The 18873-nt window shown below is 39.1% G+C and overlaps 1 non-coding gene and 3 pseudogenes across 1 annotated transcript; all 4 read right to left on the reverse strand.

Annotated features, from left to right (window-relative positions):
- Positions 1-2679: 2679 nt before the first annotated feature.
- Positions 2680-5744, reverse strand: LOC133294134 (uncharacterized; annotated as a pseudogene).
- A 191-nt stretch (positions 5745-5935) lies between these two features.
- On the reverse strand, positions 5936-6928 carry LOC133294136 (zinc transporter 1-like; annotated as a pseudogene).
- Positions 6929-7063: 135 nt separating this feature from the next.
- LOC133294137 (zinc transporter 1-like) lies at positions 7064-9123 on the reverse strand (annotated as a pseudogene).
- Positions 9124-11059: 1936 nt separating this feature from the next.
- Positions 11060-11166, reverse strand: LOC133294140 (small nucleolar RNA R71). The gene has a single exon (XR_009749153.1). It is a non-coding gene; the product is annotated as a small nucleolar RNA R71 (small nucleolar RNA).
- Positions 11167-18873: the final 7707 nt, after the last annotated feature.

An 18873-nucleotide genomic window follows, 5' to 3' on the forward strand; every position in this document is an offset into this window, starting at 1 on the left:
TCCCACTTGGTCCAGGACCAAGGGCAATCCACCGACTCACGGTTCAGGGTTCAAATCAACGTACGACAACCTACAACAACCATGTACGAATCATCAGTACACGGCAATTCTATCAAAATACAAAAAATGTCAAAAAAAAACCCCTACACCCTTGTAGGTTCGGCCAAAGTAGTGTAAATTTGAGATTTATTTTTCTAAATTTTCTATTTCATTTTTTTAGGCATCCTTAGGTTGCCAAAAGGCAATATCAAGTGCCACTTTTTATTTTACGTCATTTAAACGTTGTTTTGCCTAATACAACCCTTCTAGTTACCATTTAATACATGATACATCATCCAAGCAATGTCAACATCATAAAATCCCTAAATTTCCCTACATGACCGAATTGTAACATAGGCAATTCCAAAGGATTTTCACTCAATTTTAACCATTTCACACCTCATACAATCCCATTATATCAACATACAATCATACAACAACTCACTAATCCAATCCTAACACATTTTCAAAACTCAAAGTCATGACAACCTCACAAATTTCTGTTAAAAATTCACATTTTTCATCAATAATTTTTATTGCATTTATGGCTACTACACATCATTTTAAGACACATTCATGTACAAACATTTTCCATTTGAGCTCTCTAAACACATCAATCACAAAATCCCCCTTTAGGGTTCATGAAATCAATCACAAGATTAAACCGTTAAAATGCAAGGAAACTCACCCCAAAGCTTGGCACAAGGCTCCTCCTAAACATATCCCACCATTGGAGCATCTAGAAACTCCATGAACACAAATCTAAACAACTTGGCTGCGGACTTAGGGAGGATATATCTCAAAAACTAGTGGCTTTCAAGGCTTAGGAGTACCACCAATGGGTTTAGAAGGCAATTTTCAATTAATTTCAACACAAAAATCAAAGGATTTGATGGAGGAATGATGGAGTTATGGAGAAATGAAAGTTTGAAGTGAAATGGCTCATGGGAGGGGAAGGGTCGCGGGTTTGCTTAGAGGAGAGGAGGGAAGTGATGATAAATAGTATCCTAGGCTTATGTGGCTTAAGTGGTTTAACTGGGGTGGGTCCCATCGCCACCTCACATGATTTCAAACTCATTTCAATTTCCTTCCGATTCCACTCAACGTCGATAAATTCAAAACCTATTTAAAAACTCTAATTTTTAACATTAACCATTGTCCTTTAATTATACTTGATCAGATGAATCCGGAGTTCTCCGGACGTTCGGAGAAAACGCTGTTTTAAGCTATTGCGCGCGTCGTTGGCATGCTTCCCCAAACTTACTTATTTCCACCAAATTTCATCAGAATCATATTCCCTAGTTCTATAAACCATTTATAACTCATATTTAAAACTTAGAGCTCAAAACTCAATCGACGCGCTTTACGGTACAATTGTACCACAGTATTTTGATCCAATAAAACACTATTCACTGAATTTTTTGAAACTTGCCTAACCACTCAATTTTTCGTTCTGAATCTATTTCCAGGGTTATTTTTATTATCTGAGACCTTCTACTCAATTTTTATCTTCCTAGCGTTGCGTGTTGGCTAATTATCGTTTTGCCCTTTCTATGTATTCTGGCCTAATTTTTAGTATTTTCACTAATCTTTCACTTTAATCCTCATTTAATAATTTAATATTTAATTTAGAATTGCGAGGTGTTATAGCGCGCTCGCATGTGCGCATATGTGCGCGAGGTACGCGTGTGTGATATAGTTTAACCCAAATTTAAATATGGAGATATAATTTACCCTTTGTGTGTGTGTGTGTGTGTTAGTGCTTAGGCAATGATATAGTTTAATCCAAAATATTAATCAGGAGATATTAGATGCAAGTGAACAACCACTTATATATCTTAATGATATATACTAGATAGTACCTGAGTTATGCAACTTCGGTGTCCCATGTGTTGTATATGTGTGAACATGCACATGCCCTTCATGCGCTGGTTCTTTCTCCAAATCCCAGTCTCAACTTGGGTAACCTTAAAATGGTATTTCTAAAAATAAGCAGTGGCATAAGTATCAACTATAAGGGCACCCGTAGGAGTGCAGATAGGCAAAAATCTAGTGATTGGAAAATCTCCCCATGGTTGCGCATTTAAACAAGGTGATGTAAGATCATTAACTGCATCAGGAAACACATGAACAAAACTGGTGGCCTATATAACACCCGCAGCAAAAGACTTAATTATAAAGAAAATACCCTTCTCAGGGCATAGAATAGGTATAATTTTACAAAGAAATGGGATACAAACACCAATTGCACTACACATTAGTATTGATACTAAAGCTGCTATTATGTATCTAAGAGCTTTGGCTTTATCTCATTTAACGGAAAAAATATACAAATTAAATAATTTTTCACATACAACGAACCAATCACAAAAATCTCAGTACAAAGTCATTTTACCCCATGTATGTATAAGTGTGTGTGTGTGTGTGAGCGCGTGTGTGTGTACGTGAGCTTGCATATACGCGTGTGTGATATATTTTAACCCAAATTTTCATAAGGTGATATAATTTACCCTTTTTGTGTGTGTGTGTGTGTGTGCGTGCTTAGGCAGTGATATAGTTTAACCCAAAATCTTCATCAGGTGATATTAGATGCAAGTGAACAACCACTTATATATCCTAATGATATATACTTGGTAGTACCTGAGTTATGCAACTTCCAAGTCCCATCCCGTCAAAGAACTGGTGAAAAATGAAAGCAGCCACCAAAGGCTTTATTGTCTTTGGATTCTCTGAGGCTCCCAAAGAAATTCCTATTTTGACGGAATGAACCACAATTCCGAACTCCAACACCTATAATGCAATCAAAACCCTCAATCACAATCAATAACAATTCAAAATTAAAAAAATTATCATCAACAAAACAACTCTCGGTTCAAGTGGTAAAGAGCTTTTGAGTTTAAAAATTCAAAAATTATCAATTTAAGATAAGAAGAAAATTCATCTTGAATACTATATTTAAAAATTAAAAAATTAAATATACTACCTATGATATGACCCAATGAGGAAGAAGCCCTGAGGACTCATAAGGAACATTTCCATGTGCATGACCATGTGTTGTATGTGTGTGAACATGCACATGCCTAGGTTCCTTCTCCAAATCCCCAGTCTCAACTTGGGTACCCTTAAAATGGTATTTTTGAAAATAAGCAGTGGCATAAGTATCAACCATTAGGGCACCCATTGCAGTGCACATATCCACAAATCCAGTGAATGGAAAATCTCCCCATGGTTGAGCATTTAAACAAGGTGATGTAAGATCACTAAATGCATCAGGCAACACATGAATAAAACCAGTGGCCAATATAACACCTGCAACAAAAGCCTTAATTATAAAGAAAATAACCTTTTCACGGCTTAGAGCAGGTATAATTTTGCCAAGGAATGAGATACAAACATCAATTGCATGACAAATTAGTATTGATACTAATGCTGCTATTTTGTATCTAAGAGCTTTGGCTTGATCTTATTTAACAGAAAAAATATACAAATTAAATAATTTTTGACTTACAACGAACCAATCAAAAAAATCTCAGTACAAAGTTATTTTACCCCATGTATGTATAAGTGTGTGTGTGTGTGTGCGAGCGCGTGTGTGCGTGTACGTGAGCGTGCGTATACGCGTATGTGATATAGTTTAACCCAAATTTTCATAAGGAGATATAATTTACCCTTTGTGTGTGAGTGCTTAGGAAGTGATATAGTTTAACCCAAAATTTTCATCAGGTGATATTAGATGCAAGTGAACAACCACTTATATTTCTCAATGATATATACTAGATAGTACGTGAGTTATGCAACTTCCAAGTCCCATCCCCTCAAAGAACTGGTGAAAAATGAAAGCATCCACCAAGGGCTTTATTGTCTTTGGATTCTCTGAGGCTCCCAAAGAAATTCCTATTTTGACGGAATAAACCACAATTCCTAAGTCCAACACCTATAATGCAATCAAAACCCTCAATCACAATCAATAACAATTCAAAATTAAAAAAATTGTCATCAACAAACAACTCTCGGTTCAAGTGGTAACGAGCTTTCGAGTTTAAAAATTCAAAAATTATCAATTTAAGATAAGAATAAAATTCATCTTGAATACTATATTTAAAAATTACAAAATTAAATATACTACCTGTGATATGACCCGATGAGGAAGAAGCCCTGAGGACTCAGAAGGAACATTTCCATGTGCATGACCATGTGTTGTATGTGTGTGAACTTGCACATGCCCTGGTTGCTTCTCCAAATCCCCAGTCTCAACTTGGGCACCCTTAAAATGGTATTTTTGAAAATAAGCAGTGGCATAAGTACCAACCATAAGAGCAGCCATTGCAGTGGACATATCCACAAATCCAATGAATGGAAACTCTCCCCATGGTTGAGCATTTAAACAAGGTGATGTAAGAACACTCAATGCATCAGGCAACACATGAATAAAACCAGTGGCGAATATAACACCCGTAACAAAAGCCTTAATTTTAAAGAAAATAACCTTCTCACGGCTTAGAGCAGGTATAATTTTGCCAAGGAATGGGATACAAACATCAATTGCACTACAAATTAGTATTGATACTAAAGCTGCTATTTTGTATCTAAGAGCTTTGGCTTGATCTCATTTAATGGAAAAAATATACAAATTAAATAATTTTTCACTTACAACGAACCAATCACAAAAATCTCAGTACAAAGTCATTTTACCCCATGTATGTATAAGTGTGTGTGTGCGTGTACGTGAGCGCGCGTGTACGCGTGTGTGATATAGTTTAACCCAAATTTTCATAAGGAGGTATAATTTACCCTGTGTGTGTTTGCGTGTGTGTGTCAGTGCTTATGCAGTGATATAGTTTAACCCAAAATTTTCATCAGGTGATATTAGATGCAAGTGAACAACCACTTATATATCTTAATGCTATATACTAGGTAGTACCTGAGTTATGCAACTTCCAAGTCCCATCCCCTCAAAGAACTGGTGAAAAATGAAAGCAGCCACCAAGGGCTTTATTGTCTTTGGATTCTCTGAGGCTCCCAAAGAAATTCCTTTTTTAACGGAATGAACCACAATTCCTAACTCCAACACCTATAATGCAATCAAAACCCTCAATCACAATCAATAACAATTCAAAATTAAAAAAATTATCATCAACAAAACAACTCTCGGTTCAAGTGGTAAAGAGCTTTCGAGTTTAAAAATTCAAAAATTATCAATTTAAGATAAGAAGAAAATTCATACCGTTAAAATGGTATTTCTAAAAATAAGCAGTGGCATAAGTATCAACCATAAGGGCACCCATAGGAGTGCAGATAGCCAAAAATCTAGTGAATGGAAAATCACCCCATGGTTGCGCATTTAAACAAGGTGATGTAAGATCATTAAATGCATCAGGCAACACATGAATAAAACTTGTGGCCAATATAACACTCGCAGAAAAAGCCTTAATTATAAAGAAAATACCCTTCCCAGGGCTTAGAGCAGGTATAATTTTAGCAAGGAATGGGATACAAACACCAATTGCGCTACAAATTAGTATTGATACTAAAGCTGCTATTTTGTATATAAGAACTTTGGCTTTATATCATTTATCACATTAACGGAAAAAATATACAAATTAAATAATTTTTCTCTTACACCGAACCGATCACAAAATCTCAGTACAAAGTTCTTTTACCCCATATGTGTATATGTTTGTGTGTGCGCGCGCGCATGTGCGCATATGTGCGAGAGGTACGCGTGTGTGATATAGTTTAACCCAAATTTTTATAAGGAGATATAATTTACCCTTTGTGTGTGTGTTTGTGTCAGTGATTAGGCAATGATATCGTTTAATCCAAAATATTCATCAGGAAATATTAGATGCAAGTGAACAACCACTTATATATCTTAATGATATATACTAGATAGTACCTAAGTTATGCAACTTCCAAGTCCCATCCCCTCAAAGAACTGGTGAAAAGTCAAAGCAGCCACCAAGGGCTTTATTGTCTTTGGATTCTCTGAGGCTCCTAAAGAAATTCCTATTATGATGGAATGAACCACAATTCCCAGCTCCAACACCAAAATGCAATCAAAACCCTGAATCACAATCAATAACAATTCAAAATTAAAAAAATTATCATCAACAAAACAACTCTCGATTCAAGTGGTAAAGAGCTTTCGAGTTTAGAAATTAAAAAAATATCAATTTACGATAAGAAGAAAATCCATCTTAAATACTATTTTGAAAAATTAAAAAATTAAATATACTACCTGTGATATGACCCGATGACGAAGAAGCTCTGAGAACTCAGATGAAACATTTCCATGTGCATGACCATGTGTTGTGTGTATGTGAACATGCCCATGCCCTTCATGCCCTGGTTCTTTCTCCAAATCCCAGTCTCAACTTGGTTACCCTTAAAATTGTATTTCTAAAAATAAGCAGTGGCATAAGTATCAACCATATGGCACCCATAAGAGTGCAGATAGCCAAAAATCTAGTGAATGGAAAATCTCTCCATGGTTGCGCATGTAAACAAGGTGATGTAAGATCATTAAATGCATCAAGCAACACATGAATAAAACTGGTGGCCAATATAAAACCCACATCAAAAGCCTTAATTATAAAGAAAATACCTTTCTCAGGGCTTAGAGTAGGTATAATTTTACCAAGAAATGGGATACAAACACCAATTGCACTACACATTAGTATTGATACTAAAGCTGCTATTTTGTATCTAAGAGCTTTGGCTTGATCTCATTTAATGGAAAAAATATACAAATTAAATAATTTTTCACATACAACGAACCAATCACAAAAATCTCAGTACAAAGTCATTTTACCCCATGTATGTATAAGTGTGCGTGTGTGTGAGCGCGTGTGTGTGTGTGCGTGAGCGTGCGTATACACGTGTAGGACATAGTTTAACCCAAATTTTCATAAGGAGATATAATTTACCCTTTGTGTGTGTGTGATAGTGCTTAGGCAATGATATAGTTTAACCCAAAATTTTCATCAGGTGATATTAGATGCAAGTGAACAACCACTTATATATCTTAATGATATATACTAGGTAGTACCTGAGTTATGCAACTTCCAAGTCCCATCCCCTCAAAGAACTGGTGAAAAATGAAAGCAGCCACCAAGGGCTTTATTGTCTTTGGATTCTCTGAGGCTCCCAAAGAAATTCCTGTTTTGACGGAATGAACCACAATTCCTAACTCCAATACCTATAATGCAATCAAAACCCTCAATCACAATCAATAACAATTCAAAATTAAAAAAATTATCATCAACAAAACAACTCTCGGTTCAAGTGGTAAAGAGCTTTCGAGTTTAAAAATTCAAAAATTATCAATTTAAGATAAGAAGAAAATTCGTCTTGAATACTATATTTAAAAATTAAAAAATAAATATACTACCTATGATATGACCCGATGACGAAGAAGCCCTGAGGACTCAGAAGGAACATTTCCATGTGCATGACCATGTGTTGTATGTGGGTGAACATGCACACGCCCTGGTTCCTTCTCCAAATCCCCAGTCTCAACATGGGTACCCTTAAAATGGTATTTTTGAAAATAAGTAGTGTCATAAGTATCAACCTTAAGGGCACCCATAGCAGTGCAGATAGCCACAAATCTAGTTAATGGAAAATCTCCCCATGGTTGCGCATTTAAACAAGGTGATGTAAGATCATTAAATGCATCAGGCAACACATGAAAAAAAACTAGTGGCCAACATAACACCCGCAGCAAAAGCCTTAATTATAAAGAAAATACCCTTCCGAGGGCTTAGAGCAGGTATAATTTTGCCAAGTAATGTGATACAAACACCAATTGCACTACAAATTAGTATTGATACTAAAGATGCTATTTTGTATCTAAGATCTTTGGCTTTATCTCATTTAACAGAAAAAATATACAAATTAAATTTTTTTTCACTTACACCGAACCAATCACAAAAATCTCAGTACAAAGTCATGTTACCCAATGTGTGTATATGTGTGTGTGTGCGTGCGCGCATGTGCGTATGTGTGTGTGAGCGTGCGCGTACGCGTGTGTGATATAGCTTAACCTAAATTTTCATAAGGAGATATAATTTACCCTTTGTTTGTGTGTTTGTGTCAGTGCTTAGGCAGTGATGTAGTTTAACCCAAAATTTTAATAAGGAGATATTATATGCAAGTGAACAACCACTTATATATCTTAATGATATATACTTGATAATACCTGAGTTACACAACTTCCAAGTCCCTTCCCCTCAAAGAACTGGTGAAAAGTCAAAGTGTAACGCCCGACCACTTGCAAGCATCAATGACTATCCCCACACATTAACACGAGACTTTTCAGCGTGCTTTTTCCTCACTCGCACACTTCCCGGAAAAACTTCCCAAGAGGTCACCCATCCTTGAATTGCTCCAAGTCAAGCACGCTTAATTGCGGAGTTCTTTCGATCCAGGCTAGCGAAAAGTATATGCGTCTTGTTAGTATAGGTAGTACCAATTAATTCTTATAAGCTATCCTCAACTGTGCTGTCCTATACCAGCACAATCTCTAGAATCCCTCTCTTTCCGGTGTTATTCGATTCATCCATGTACCCCTCCCGCTGATAGTACGTGATGGGACGTAAATTCATTCTCATCTAAGCCCATTTTGATGGAAAAATACTATACGTTCCCTCCTCTGATGAGCAACTTCAGCATGAAAATCACTTGTTTTACACATTTGTGACAAAAACACAGTGGGGGAACGGATGGTAACGTATTCCTTTAAAATATATTAAAAGGGGAACGGACTGAGACACATTTAATGCACCTGCTCTATTCATTTAATGCTTCTGTACACTTTGCAGGTAACGCAGAGTTAAAGACTTCTAAAAAGCAAGGCGGTGCACCAACTGAGCAGCTGGAAATGTGAAGAACAAGGAATCAATAGTTCCCATTGGCTGAAAAGAGAAGCAAAACATGGGAAGGTCTGCAAACTACGGCTAATCATCACCAAACCTTGTTCCATCCAGCAATTTGCGCAGCTTCCATACTCTGCTGCCACCGTCACGTCCCCTCATTTAAGCAACTTGCTCCAAAGGATTTACAAGATTGCCACTCTGCTTCCATCTATAAATAGGACCACCCTCATACAAAAACATCATCAGATTCTGGAGGGATTAAAGTCCAGAAGGAAGAAGATCACCTAGTAGTAGTAGTAGTCAGTAACTTAGTTTAATTTTAAGTTGTAACTGTAGTTAAGTGACAACCCCTTTTCTCTTCTCTGTAAACAACCATCAAGACTCCTTACGAGCAAATACCCATCTTTCTCCATTTTCTGTTTCCTTTTGTAAACTGTCTTTTAATTTAATATAAGTGTTTTTCTCTTTGTTCCAATCATTATCTCTTGACTGAATCTCGGGTCTATGTGATCTCAATTGAGAATAATTATGTTTAAACTATCAGCCATGAGCTGAACTATCTGTGGAACAGGTAAACTGTGAAACTCTTAAAGAACTGTTTTCAAAACTCTTGACCGAAGCATTTTGTATTTCTTTGGCTAAGTAAGCTATATTCATTGTGCGCCAATGGAAATTGGGTACATACTGAGAAAGGAACTTCCATAAGGAAGGGATTTCAGACAGCTTAGCCATTGGGGGAAGGTAGATGTCATGGCAAAAACGCTACTAGTCACCTTAGGAATAAGGGGCCAACTCGTCCATTTTAAGGTTCTGAACTAAGTACCTTTTCGAGTCAAGGGAGCCATAGGAATATGGAAACTTGTGAGCCATCTAGACCATGAGCTGAGGAATCAGAGTTGGCAGGCAAAGAAACTGGGACAAAGCCAAAAGGTGCTAAGTCTCGAGCAGAGAAAACAACCCCTTTAAGAGTGAAGCAGTGAATCTGTTTCTTCTGTTAAACTGTTTTAACCACCTCCCTGTTGTCTCTTGATTATAGTTATTTCTGTTTTAGTAGTTTTATTTTATTTCATTTAGCACTTATAAAACTCCAATGATTGTTATCTCACCTTCTTCCAAACAGGAAGGATCACATACATAACGCAGCGAGCAACTGTTTGCCATCAGATTGAACCTACTGTTCCTGAGGAACGTTGTCAAGACAGTAGGGAACGTTTAACCTGACAGTTCATTTACTAACTTTTCTTCTCATTTTCACTCTTTATAAACAGTGATAAAACAATAATTAGCACTCTATCCTCGTGGGAACAATAATTTGGGCATTAATACTCCCTTTATTACTTGATGCGTGCACTTGCGCACTTGGGTTGGAACTAAGGGACGAATCTATGTTCTGCAAGAACAGAGGAACGTCCCCTATCAGAACTTATATTTTTCCACCATCAGCAAACCACCCAACAAGTTTTTGGTGCCGTTGCCGGGGATAGAAACACTAACTGTTGTTCTTATCATTGTTTTCTAACACATATACTGTATATCTGACTTTACTTTTATATTTTTTTTATCTTTATCTCTGAATCTGCTGTGCATATATATATACCCTGTGTTATTGGTTTATGAGTGAAGAGTGTGAAACAGACTCTAACCACTCAATTGAAGTACCTGAGTTTCTCTTTGATCCTGAGCCAGAACGCATACTACATAGGAGAAGAAGGAACCTCAGAGAAAGATTTCCTGAAAACATGGCTGATCACAATAATAACAATGAAGAGGTTCCCCCTGAACAGAACTTCAGAACTTTGGCTGCTCTTTTCAGGAACAGACCAAACAGGGGAGTAATCCTCCCTCTTGTAGCACCCAATTTTGAACTAAAACCTATCATGTTTCACATGATTAGGGAAACAGGGGTCTTCAATGAACTCCCTGCAGAAGATCCTTACACACACCTCACCACATTCCAAGATATCTGTGACAATTTTAAAGATGAGGGTGTAGCAGAAGAGAGCATGAGAATGAGGTTGTTCCCTCACTCCTTAGGCTTAAAAGCTAAAACATGGATGAAAACTCTCACCCCTGGATCAATCCACACATCGGAAGAACTCTCTAACAAGTTCATAGAGAGGTTTCTCCCAATGTCTCGACAAGCAGATGTTAGAGCAGAAATCTCTAACTTCAGAATGTTTTATGGAGAAAATCTCTATGAAGCATGGGAGAGATACAAGGACATCATAAGAAAATGTCCAAACCATGGGGTAGAAAGTTGGGGAGTGTTACAATCTTTCTATAAAGGACTTGATCATACTTCTCAGTCTCACTTAGATTTTGCTGCAGGAGGATATTTCTTTACAGGAACACTTGAATCAAGATATGAAATCATAGAAGGGACTGCTGAAAGATGTCTCCAATGGCCAATAGACAGAGTGAGCCCAGTGAGGAAGCCAGGCATGCTAGAACTAGATAAACAAACTGCCATGGAAGCCCAGCTGGCATCACTCATGAATGAAGTGAAGAACCTAAAAGCTGACCAAGAAGCACCAAGGATGGAAGTCTTACAACTCACAGCAACTGAAACAGAACCATGCTCAGCCTGTGGTGACCTTCATGACTCAACAGACTGCTCATCCACTGCATTGGTGTGTTATGCAGAAAATTTTGGCAATAGGAACTTCACCAGAGACAATCAACAAGCAGGACGAAATACACATTCAAGCCCTGGAGGAACTATCATTAAGGATCAGAACCACAACACCCAATGGAGGCCACCCATTAACCAGAGACCATTCAACAACAATCAGCAGCAGTATCAGCAAGGTAGCAGCAGTGGAACGTCTGAACAAAGAAGAAACAACTACGTTCCGTTCCACAGAGATGACCAACGCATCAACACCCTGGAAAATTATGTCAAGGAATATGTCACCAGGAATGATGCAGTGGTCAGGAACATTGAGTCCCATCTGGGGCAGATTGCTGCCAACCTTCAAACCAGAACACCAGGATCACTACCAGGGGACACTGAGGTCCCCTCAACCATTTCTGAAACACTTGAGAGGTAAGTACCATGTCTAGCTAAAGACATTAAACTAAGCGCTGACTGGGAGGCAACCCAGTAGATACATTTGCTCTCTGACAAAGAGCAAAGTTTTGGGGTGGTTATCCATAACCACACAGCTCCCAAAAAGGAGGGAACGTCTGATGTTCCTCTCCAAAAAGTCCAAATAAAGTACGTTCTGTTCCAGAAACGTAGTTTTGGGGTGGTCCCTGACCACACAATCCCAAATATATATATATATATATATATATATATATATATATATATATATATATATATATATATATATATATATATATAGATATAATTAAATGTTTTGTTACATGTTCATTTAGATTTATTAAATAATAGGTGATAGGTTAGTACGTTCCCTTTTCCTTATTTAGTGCTCACGGTTGTATATTTTCTTATTATTTATTTCAGTTAGTTATTTATTTATTAGTTAGGAAAAGACAAAGGGAACGTTCCCTGGGTTAGGAGATAAGAGTGACTGGGACACCTGTCCCTGCTGAGTCACTTAAAAAGATACGCAGCCATATCCAATTTGCATTCATTGCAATTCTTGGAAACGCGCGCAGAAAAAGCAACCGTCTCCTCAACCATTAAGACAACTGCACCCTTTCCTTTTCCCTCTCTCCCACGTCTTGACCTAAACCATTCCATCTTCTCACACTCATCCCATCAGTAACTGGTCACCTACTGCTGACCACTCGTTCTGTAACGTCCCCATTCCACTACCTCTTCAACCTCCTCTCCTTAACCTCCACGTCCCAGAAACCTTTCATTTTCTCCCCCACAGTCTATTTAAACTCGGTCTCTGATTTCTTCAAGTTCTACTACTTCCATTCAACTCAGAACCCTTTTATCCCTCCTGCATTTGTGCCCTAACTCCCTTTCTGAACAAAATGACTAAGCTTTCATTTAAAGTGACCCCTGTAGCCAACCGCGGCGAAGAACCAGAGCTCACTGAACCCACCATCATTCTGTACCCAGAAAGGAACATTTCTCTGCATCAGGACAAAGTGGTTCTGCCTTCATTTGTGAAGGAATCACTGGACAAACTTCGGTGGTTGCTTTTCGCCACTGATGACCGTGAGTTAAACTTGAACTGGGTGGGGGAATTCCTATACCAGACGAGGAGGCTGCCCGAAGAGGAGGCACCTGATGTGGTCACAGTGAGGGGAAAACAAGTATCATTTTCCCCCGCTGATGTCCAGGAAGTACTCCACCTTCCCTCCGTCACCAACTGTCCATACCAGGAGTATTTGGATAGTAGGGAGGTGTACAAATTTCAGAAGGATCTGAAGCAGACAGTAGCCCTGGACAATCCCAACTACTACAAAGGGTCCCTCTGCAAGGGGAGCATGAAGGACATAGCCAGGTTCTGGGCACTGTTTGCCAACTCCAACATCACCCCCACCTCTCATGAAGCCTCTGCTAGCTGGGGACTTCAAGTTCAAATTTACTGTATCATTAAGCACATCCCTTTTGATGCAGTAACCCTCATCTACAACAGCTTGCAGAGGGACATAAGGAAGACTACGGTCTTCCTCCCCTGCCTCATCACCAAACTCTGCAGGAGAGCTGGTGTAGAGGAACTCCCAGATGACACCACAAAGGTGGCATCTATCATTGATGCTAAGACCTGGAACGGTCTTAAAAGCACCTACATTGACACCACCCAACCTATTCCTGCCAATCTCAGACGTTCCCCCACCAGAGATAGTGAGGAGGAAACATCTGTGGCCTCACTAAAGGAGACCACCAAGACCACTCCTACAAAATCCTCCTCCTCTGGCCACGTTCCGGCCAGAAGAACCATCCCTCCTCCTACCAAGGTGAAGAAGGATACCCCTGTTGCTACTGATGGCAAGCAGGGCAAGACGAAATCTCCTGCCAAACCTCCCCCAAGAAAAGGGGAACATTCAAGTCAGAGTATAAAGAGGGTCCTCAATAGCAATAGGCCAGAGGGAGCATCCTCTGCAAAGCCTATCACCCTCTCGGACCAGGAGAGTGAAGACAATGAGCCTTTGGCAAAAAAGCTGAAGGCTGGCAGCACCAAAACTAGCTGCAATGGAGACGTCCCCAAGCAGCTCAGACTCTACATTTTCTGACATTCCATCCCCACCACCTGCTCACTCTCCACTACAACAAATCACCCCACAACCCTCTCCTAGGCAACAACAAGGAGAGGGACAGAAAGACAAAGAAGCAGCACCTGCTGCAGAAACACCAGTGGTTGAGCAAGAAGCTCAACCACAAAAGAAAGATGACAAAGGAAAGGGGATTCTTGTGGAATCCCCTAAAAAGAAGGCGAAGCCATCCGTCCCCAGGCAAATTAGTTTGGGAGGCCCTCTTCTGTACCCCATCAATCGTCCTGACACCACTAGGGATGAAGCTCTAGGTAGAGCTCTGGAAGAGGAAGAAGGGATGACAGTTCCTCCACTGATGGGGGAACATAATGAAGCAATACCCTCATCATCCAGACCACCAGAGGATGAGCCCAGGCAAGCACCTGAAGCACCTTTGACTGCTGGCAGCAGCCAACAGCAAAACCAGCAGCCGTCCTCCTCCCCTGCTACAACAATCCCTCTCCCAGCTAGAAAGAAATCACAAATTGGGATTGTTGAGATTTTTGAGATGATAGGGAAGAAAAAAGAAAAGTTGTTGCCAGCAAGGCAATCCGTTCCCCAGATTAACATTATAAGCACCAATGAAGAGCTGAAAGCTCTAAAGGACGGATTGAACCAACTCTCTTCATCCTTCAACCAATTCCAGGAATAGCAGAAGGTAGAAAAAGAACAACAACTCAGCATCATCAAGACCAACATCCAAGAAGCCAACACTGCCTCCTATGCATCCACTCTCAAGGCTGTCAAAGAAGAAATCAGAAGAGCATCTGACTCCCTGATACTCTCAAACTCTCTGCATAACCATAGAGCTGAGCTCCTGCTGAACAAGCACCTCCTCAAGCATGCTGAAGAAAGGAAAGAAACCAAGGAAGCCCTCAGGGCCTTTGGAACATACTTGGAGAAGAAAATTTATCAGCTGGAGATGAGACTGATAGATGTTAATAATGAGATTGTCCACATTCGCCATGGCAGAACAATGATGAGGTCCACCATCAACTCCCTGGTCGCAATCATCAGCGATCTACTGAAGGATGCTGAGAAATGGCTCCCTGTAAATGAAGTCCGCAGATTGCAAGATCTGCTCAGGAGGAGACCATTGACACAGGAGGAGATTGATGAAGCCAAGGAAGCTGAAGCTGCAAAGAGGAACCCTTGGGACAGGAGACCTCCACAATGAAAAGGAGAAACCCTCCTATTTATCTTAGCTTAGCTTATTTTCAATTCTGTTTTTAATTTGTTTTCTTTCTGTTCCCTTGTAATTAATCTTTTTGCAATGAAAAAGACTTTTTTTTTATCAAACTGTTTGGTATATACATGCATTTCAGTTATAGTATTAAGACTGCCCCGATTCTTTTGGATTAACTAACATACATGAAACACAAAGTCACTAACTAATCATGCTTGTTCTTTCTCTGAGTACTAGAAAATAGAAATAGTGCAGGGAATTTAATCCTCAGATTTTTGAAAGAAGCTGATCTGTGTGAACTCAAACTGATAAGGAATGGAAAAATGCCAAACACCTACTTCTGAGAGCGTTCCTGAGGTGTAACCACAATGAAACTTCTCAGCTTGCCTTGATGCTGTAAGTACTGTTGAAGACAGATGAATTCTGCTGTCAAGGATCAAAACAGAATCACACACTCACCTCACCCCCATCATACACCATCTGGCCAATCAGAAAGAACAAGGAACGTACTCAACAATGAACCAAAAAGGGACAGAAGAAAAACAAGAAAAAGGGGAACAACCATTCAAAAGAATTCAAGAAAAACCAGAAAACCTTCCTCCAAAGAGGGAAAAAGGTTCAAGAAAAAGTGTTCCCTCAAAATAGAAAAAGTCCAATTTCAAAGACACAAAAGCTAAACGTTCCTTGATCCCACAAATCAAACCACCACTTCTTCCACATTTCCATACACTCATCCATCAAAGGTCCTTGAAAAGGGAAGACAGCTGTACTTCATAGGAACGCAGCAGAAAGGCAAGTTCTGAAGAATCACATCCAGGAATTGATAGAGCAAACACCAACCCATGAGTGACAGTGAGACAAGAGATCAACAACCTTCTCTTCTCTGGGGACAGAATACTCTTACTGTTCACTATGAAGAGTAGTTCATTTTTCTGAAAAGTTCATGATTGCTCACTGGCTCAAGTTCCTTTCTGTTATGCTATTCTTTTAAATTGGGCAGACCAATACAATATTTCTGAGTTGTTTGAGGACAACCAACAATTTAGTTTTGGGGTGTTTGATGGGACGTAAATTTGTTCCCATCTAAGCCCATTTTGATGGCAAAATACCATACGTTCCCTCATCTGATGAGCAACTTCAGCATGAAAATCACTTGTTTTACACATTTGTGACAAAAACACGGTGGGGGAACGGATGGTAACGTATTCCTTTAAAATATATTAAAAGGGGAATGGACTGAGACGCATTTAATGCACCTGCTCTATTCATTTAATGCTTCTATATACTTTGCAGGTAACGTAGAGTTAAAGACTTCTAAAAAGCAAGGCGGTGCACCAATTGAGCAGCTGGAAACGTGAAGAGCAGGGAATCAAGAGTTCTCATTGGCTGAAAACAGAAGAAAAACATGGGAATGCCTGCAAACTACGGCTAATCATCACCAAACCTTGTTCTATCCAGCAATTTGCGCAGCTTCCATACTCTGCTGCCACTGTCCCGTCCCCTCATTCAAGCAACTTGCTCCAAAGGATTTACAAGCTTGCCACTCTCCTTCCATCTATAAATAGGACCACCCTCATACAAAAACATCATCGGATTCTGGAGCGATTAAAGTCCAGAAGGAAGAAGATCACCTAGTAGTAGTAGTAGTTAGTAACTTAGTTTAATTTTCAGTTGTAACTGTAGTTAAGAGACAACCCCTTTTCTCTTCTCTGTAAACAACCATCAAGACTCCTCACGAGCAAATACCCATCTTTCTCCATTTTCTGTTTCTTTTTGTAAACTGTCTTTTAAATTAATATAAGTGTTTTTCTCTTCGTTCCAATCGTTATCTCTTGACTGAATCTCGGGTCTATGTGATCTCAGTTGAGAATAATTATGCTTAAACTATCAGCCATGAGCTGAACTATCTGTGGAACGGGTAAACTGTGAAACTCTTAAAGAACTGTTTTCAAAACTCTTGACCGAAGCTTTTTGTATTTCTTTGGCTAAGTAAGCTATATTCATTGTGCGCCAATGGAAATTGGGTACATACTGAAAAAGGAACTTCCATAAGAAAGGGATTTCAGACAGCTTAGCTATTGGGGGAAGGTAGATGCCATGGCAAAAACGCTACTGGTCACCTTAGGAATAAGGGGCCAACTCGTCCATTTTAAGGTTCTGAACTAAGTACCTGTTGGAGTCAAGGGAGCCATAGGAATATGGAAACTTGTGAGCCATCTAGACCATGAGCTGAGGAATCAGAGTTGGCAGGCAAAGAAACTGGGACAAAGCCAAAAGGTGCTAAGTCTTGAGCAGAGAAAACAGCCCCTTTAAGAGTGAAACAGTGAATCTGTTCCTTCTGTTAAACTGTTTTAACACCACCCTGTTGTCTCTTGATTATAGTTATTCTTGTTTTAGTAGTTTTATTTTATTTCATTTAGCACTTATAAAAACTCCAATGATTGTTAACGAAGACTTTTCATCATATCAAATATATAGCATACTCATAGGACCATGCATAGGTCAAATCTTGCCTAAGTATTACAACCCATTAACATGCATTTTAACTAACTTTTCAAGCTTAGTTTACTTCAAAAACAATTACCAAGTGTAACACCCCGTGTATACCCGGTTTGTTAACATGTCATCGTATTAAGCTGTGTTTAATTAAAAATGCGGAATATCTTTTTCTTTTTCAATTATGACGTCATTATACTTAGCCAAGTTGATTATTTAATCATTTTCATAAAATCATCGCCTGTATGTAAATGCAAAAGACATCTAACAGAAATACCTCAATGTATAGATATAAAGTGAGTATCTAAGTCACGGCATTACAACACGCAATTCGGACAATAATCCTGATACATTATTACAACTCCAGATAAAATAAGACAATAATCAAGTCTATGTGGCATGGACAATCCCCATGCTCACCAAATCGACAGCATAACCAACAAAGTCTCGACATAGAAATCCATAAATTGAAGCTAAAAACATAAGACAGTAAACAAGATCCAGCATCCAATCATAACAGCATAACAACATAAGCAGCGTAAACAAGTATCATCTATCAGCTAAGCTCTAGCCTCCTGCCACTAGAGGTCTCAACCCCCGCATTACCTGAACCTGAAATGGTGCCCCAAACATGGGGTGAGATCTCTAAACAGAAATCTCAGTAAGACAAGGGGTCCTCAAGGATCTTCCACCCCAAGCTCACTTACATGTGCAATATAAGTTCTAAAAGCAGTTTACACAATATATATAAGTTCCAAAGTCAGTGTAATGCACAGATAACCATGTCATGTGTGTCAATATAATCTACTGGCCAGAGAAATGCAGGATATACGTCTATCTCCTACAAATAGTGCAAGACGCTACTTGCATCCACCCCAGTCTCACCATCTTGTATGACGCTACATACTCAAGCTTACCGTCAAAGTGGAACAACACATGCATATTATAAGGCCCTTACACATAACAGTTCAAAAGAATTCCAATCGTCAAAGCATGAAAACACATCATGCATATAAACCATTCCCCCATGGGGTATGGTGGAACCAACAATGGCTAAACCGAGGACACGAAAGCTTACCTTGTAAGCCAGCTAACCAA

Source organism: Gastrolobium bilobum, unplaced genomic scaffold, assembly GCF_033153095.1.
Source record: "Gastrolobium bilobum isolate Gb01-03AN ecotype WA unplaced genomic scaffold, APGP_CSIRO_Gbil_v1 utg11591, whole genome shotgun sequence".
Classification (NCBI taxonomy): domain Eukaryota; kingdom Viridiplantae; phylum Streptophyta; class Magnoliopsida; order Fabales; family Fabaceae; genus Gastrolobium; species Gastrolobium bilobum.